The sequence below is a fragment of the Pygocentrus nattereri genome, chromosome 5, assembly GCF_015220715.1.
Source record: "Pygocentrus nattereri isolate fPygNat1 chromosome 5, fPygNat1.pri, whole genome shotgun sequence".
Classification (NCBI taxonomy): domain Eukaryota; kingdom Metazoa; phylum Chordata; class Actinopteri; order Characiformes; family Serrasalmidae; genus Pygocentrus; species Pygocentrus nattereri.
In genome coordinates, this window is record NC_051215.1 from 18580985 (window position 1) to 18587253 (window position 6269).

Genomic DNA, 6269 nt, shown 5'->3' on the forward strand with positions numbered 1-6269 from the left:
TCAAAAGACAAAATTATATTTAACCTGATAATTCTCTGGCACATCAGCTGGATAACGTGCTTCTCTCCCAAACATCAAAAAGAATGGAGAGAACTGCGTGGTTAACTGCCTCTTTGTGCACAGTCCAAACATTACTGCATCGAGGTACATGTACCAGTTGTTTGGTTTCTTATCCACTAGCTTGCGGAGAGCCCTAAATATGACACACACACGCACACACACGTACATACATACATATTATATATATAATTATTATTTTTATATCGTTGCTGTCTGAACAAAACCTCATATCTCCAAAGGAAAAAAAATACATTAGTTTGAATGTAAGTCAATGGAGCCAGATTTTTTTCCAAGCAATTTTGGGCTGTTTCTTTTGGTCCATTCTTCATAAAATTTCCACTCGTTGTAAGAGACAATATGCATTTTCAAATTATGTTAAAAACTGAAAAACAACAAAAAAAAGAGATACAAGGTTTTGTCACGACAACATATATATATATATATATATATATATATATATATATATATATATATATATATATGTAATGTGCTGACAACAAAATCACACAAAAATCATCAATGGAAATCAAATTTATTAACCAATGGAAGCCTGGATTTGGAGTCACAAACAAAATTAGAGTGGAAAAACACACTACAGGCTGATCCAACTTTGATGTAATGTCCTTAAAACAAGTCAAAATGAGACTCAGTATTGTGTGTGGCCTCCACGTGCCTGTATGACCTCCCTACAATGCCTGGGCATGCTCCTGATGAGGTGGCGGATGGTCTCCTGAGGGATCTCCTCCCAGACCTGGACTAAAGCATCCGCCGACTTACACAATTTTACCAGCCTTTACCTCCCAATTTTTTTGAAACATGTATTTCAATTTATTTTCAAAAGCCAAGTTTCAACATGTGTTGTCACAGTACTATTTTCAATGAAATATAGGTTTTAAATGATTTGCACATCATTGCATTCTTTATATTGACATTTTGCACACTGTATACATACAGGTAGTGAATTTCTGAATTTTGTATTGAAAATAAAAAACTTCTCTCCATATTGCGTTTTTGACACAGAGTAATGAGATTTAATTAAATGAAACACCCTCATGAAACAAATTCATGATTGTATCTTTTTAGTAAGTATTAACATTATTAAGAGTTATCTTTGGTAATTATGTGTATAATTAATCTGTTTCTAGTGCATTAATGCTAAATGACATCAGGGTTTTCACTTATATTCAATGTCAAGATTTAGTCTACTCAGAAAAAAATATCTAATCTACTGTTACAGGGAAAAATGTATTCTAGCACAGCAATGAGATTAAATGTAATTTCTAACTTTTCACCTCTGCATTCAATTTATACATAAATATATAAGTTTACAATTTAGCTTTTACTGTTATATTACATATTGATTGTTCATAAGATGACTTGTGAATTATGTCTCCAAATGAATTATGTCTCCATTTGCTTAGGCCTGGAATATTTTTACTGCTGTCATCGCTTGCATTACAATTAATTTCTTTTCTTCAAAAAAGGATGAACAGATTACGTTATCATTCATTTTCCTGTGAGAAGAGTATATAGCTCAAAAGGTTCTTGATAATGGGCTGGATCAGATTTGTTGCAGGGAGAGAATAATGTCTGTTCAGGACAGTGGTTCACCAGGACTGGATTTGAGAATGAGTCATTTAAATCAATGGGCTTCATTTGCCAACCATTTTTTAAGATGAAATGTCTACTGAAAACCTACTTATGCAGTTTTCACAAAGATTCTGACATTTACCAATGTTTTTCTTATTTGGAATTTGTTCTTATGTAAGAGCCACATCTAAACATACTGAACAATTCTGAGAACAATTCTGCGGTTTAAGAACATGTGATGAACCTGATGTAGACCTTTTCTTAGGACATTTCTCAAAAACAACTTAAGAAGATACAGTATTGGTGAATGAGGCCCACTGTCCAGATATGTTATAATTTTTATTTGAAGATGAACACCCTACTTCCATATAAGATGCTAAAATTCAGCCTGTGCCATTTAAAACTTTAGATAATGAGCAAAAGAGAAATTATAGTAAGTAATAGTTCTATAAAAAGGCAAGGAATTTCTATATGTTAAAATACTACAATGGTCATGTTTTACCACTGTTAACAGTGTAAATGCATAACAGTGTCTTTAATGCATTCCTTTCAAGACTATCGTACAAGGAGTACAAAATACCAGTGTTTACCTTGATTGGCTTGTATTCCATGCCAACCTTTATGTCTCTTATTCTTCTGACATAGGGTACACTGTGACACCTATGGCACAACAGAAACAGATTTATTAAAAATTACTTATCTTAAAGTTTGTTAGCTGAAAATTAAAGGTCAAAAAACACAGAAAAAACATACCCATTTGTCGATATCTTCAGACATGCCAGGCCAATAAAACCGTTGTGAAATAGCATGTCTGGTTTTGATTTGCCCAGTGTGCGCCAATGTCACTGCTGTGAAACTCAACAGTGTCGGCCTCTGCTGCACTACACACAACTTTGACCTTTCGCTCTTTGTTAGTGCCCTTACGTCGTATGTAGAACAGACCATCATCTAGAGAAAAAATGGCAATGGAAATGAGGTTAAAAGTTCTAGAACCAAAAGCAGAGCAGACTGAAAGCGCCAACGTTAGGCTACACATAAAATTAAGGACACTAATAACAGCTTTGTCAGCAGTTAGCACTTACATCAACGCTAATGGACTTGATGCTTACCATTAACGCAGTAACTGGACGCTTTTCATCGTAGTGTGTAACGTTGATGCTTGTCGAAGGGTTCAGGGCACTTACCTTTGGTAATAAATTCCTTGAGTTTTACCATGTCAGGATCCATAATGACCTCACTATCTGAACTATCGAAAGGCTCGAAGTTTAAAGCTGCTAACTGCGAACTAATAACATCGTGATAGTCACGTAATCGAAAGTTACAGGGGATGATGGGGAAACCCACTCTCCCGTCCATTTGTACATGACTTTAAAATGTTGTTGCTCAAACCAACACAATGCAGAGGGAATACATTTAAGAACAGTTCAGTTTATTTCACCTATGATAAAAAGATATTGTATAGGGACATCTTAGCCACAGGCACTACATTATATACCACTACAGAGCACCTAACCATTATGTTCCAATATGTGAGAATCTTATTTGATAAATACTATTATGTAACCAATTTTGAAATAAAATCGAGGTCTTAGTCAACTTATATGTGAATGATTTTTTAAATCAGACATAAAAACATACAGCTGTCACCTCACAGCAAGGAGGGCCTGGGTTCGAGTCCCCGGCCGGGCGACTATGGTCCTCTCTGTGTGGAGTTGGCATATTCTCCGTGTCTGCATGGGTTTCTTCCGGGTTCTCCGGTTTCCTCCCAAAGTGCAAGGACATGCAGTCATGCCGTTTGGACATGCTAAATTGCCCTAGGTGTGAGTGTGTAAGTGAATATATCTTTCTGTCTGCCCTGTGATGGACTGCTGACCTATCCAGGGTGTATCCTGCCTTTTGCCCACTGACAGCTGGGATAGGTTCCATCACCCCCTGCGACCCAGTAGAAGTGGCTTAGAAGATGTATGTGTGTAGAAAAAGATAAAAACATACATAAATGAGAAACAATAATAATGATGATAAAAAATATTATTAGCATTATTATTAAGAATTATAATAATAAGAATAATACATACAATAATACAGTAATGATACACAACACATATTCTGACAGCAGCTGTCAGATTTGGTGACCCCAATGCCAAGGCCAATCTGTCCACTCCAGTGATGAAGGCTTTTTTGGTCTGATAAGATAAAGGGATCCGACAACACCTTAAACAATTTGGTGTGACTTTAACTAGTCTTTTTGGTGATGAGGTGTGGTCACATATTCTGACAGCAGCTGTCAGATTTGGTGACCCCAATGCCAAGGCCAATCTGTCCACTCCAGTGATGAAGGCTTTTTTGGTCTGATAAGATAAAGGGATCCGACAACACCTTAAACAATTTGGTGTGACTTTAACTAGTCTTTTTGGTGATGAGGTGTGGTCACATATTCTGACAGCAGCTGTCAGATTTGATGACCCCTATGCCAAGGCATAAAAATGAGAAGAGGTGGTAAGTTACAAAAATTATCTTTCACTGTTTTGTGTAGATCATTCTGACTGTTTCTTGATGCTTTTATTGTTTGTGTGTGTGTGTGTATATATATATATATATATATATATATATATATATATATATATATATATATATAGAGAGAGAGAGAGAGAGAGAGAGAGAGAGAGAGAGAGAGAGAGAGAGAGAGAGAGCGCCTTGCGTTTTACCTTCTTCAGGCAAAAAAGCTTGTGTACATATTGTGTATCTTTCATCATATACCGTTTATAGATGCAGAACATTTGTAATAAAACATCAGAGCTACGAATAATTCAGTGATAACTAAGTAACAAGAAAAGTAAACACACGCATTTCTCATCGTAAGACATGCTGACAGCAGCAGAGGTCAAATTCAGGTCCAGAAAGTAAAAGTCCTTCCCAGGATTCTGTTCCAACAGGCTCGACAGCTCTGCTGGTGGTGTGATCTAACTAGAGAAGCCAGCCTGTTGGAACAAAATCCTGGGAGGGACTTTTACTTTCTGGACAGCAGCAGAACGAGAAACGAACGCGCGTCGGCGTAGCTTAGGCAGTCTGCGTAAAACGCTCGTACATGTGAAGTACAACTGCAGAATAGCGCCCTCGACGGTCACAGAATTCAGTGTAACACGCACAATTTATATTCCTGATGGGAAAGTGACAGACCACGCATTTAAGAAAAACATGACCGGACACCATGCATAACTGAATCTGGTAGCTAGGATCATTTGATATAAATAATAATTTCGATCATTTCGCTTGAAATGGCAATACAGTTACCAACAGCATTAGCATTAATGCATGGATAAACATAAACCAATCCTACACGTGTGCCATGTGTGTATGTAGGTGCATGTGTGCAAAAGTTCTGCTCAAGATGTTTTTCTAGCTAGCTAGCTAGTTACAATGCTACCTAGCAAATATACAGTATGCACCTTGCTAGCAAATGAAGTAATGCAAGTGGATCATTATGATACCTCCTCTTTTTTCTGAAAAAAAGATACCTTAACAAGACTCATTTCAAATAAATTTTAAATTTTTGTAAATTCGTTACAGCACTTATCTAAATCACTTGGTTGCGGTAAAGTTGAAGAACAGTGGCAGATGAAAGCGTCTGGATGTATACTGGTAGCTACAAACGAAAAAACTGTTCACAAACATGAGGACCTGTTAGCATTAGGTAGCTAAAATCTTCAGACAGTTTTACATTTACATTTACGGAACCACGATCACAGGTGTTCTGCTGATTGGATTAGGCATTGCCCTGGGGTATCGAAAAATTCGCAGAATGGGGGCAGCTGTCCACGGCCCCTTGAAGCTGCCCGACATGATTGACGTGGTGGGCAGAGCTGTCAACACTCAGACTTTGACTGTAAGTCGTACCCTGGATAACATCGTGGAGAAGTTGGCGGCTTTGCAAAGGAAAATGGATCGTTGGAGTGACCATAATGGACTTGGTGAGCTACCGTAAAAAACTACGGCTACTCGCTCGAAGCCTGCAACACCTTCTTATCTGCTTTCGGCTCCCCGTATCAGCGCGGGCCTTGGCCTTTGCTGGTACATCACATCTCCCCCAGAGGAACACTGCTGCGAGGCGCTCTTCATCCTCCTCCACTTCCCTGGATCTGCTGATTGTTGACTCTGCCTGGGTCCGATCAAGGTTGTCTCCAGGGCAATTTTGCTGTGTTATCGCCATACCATCCTGCGAACTGAGATACCTGGACTGGGATGCTGAGCAGGGCGCCTTCTTCAGGCCTTAGGGTTTTTTTGTCTCCTCCCTCACCCAATGTATTCTGTTTCTCTGTAGTTTTTCCATTATTCCTGTCCTGTCTCCCCCTTGTCATACTGTATGTGCTCGGACGGGTTGATCAAAATTTCGCTGGTTACTTTGGTGACTATGTGACAATAAAGGCTTCATTCAGTTACATTTACTGACAGTCTGTTATTACCATTAGTAGCTGGTCAAAATATCTGTCGAACCTGTTAACTTAATGTTAGCGCTAGCTGAAAGTCTCCAGACAGTCTGTTAGTTATCGATAGTCCCGTTGGTACGGGTGAAAATAATAGCTTTGCTAGCTAAAAGCATTCAGTCTGTTAGTCCCGTTGGT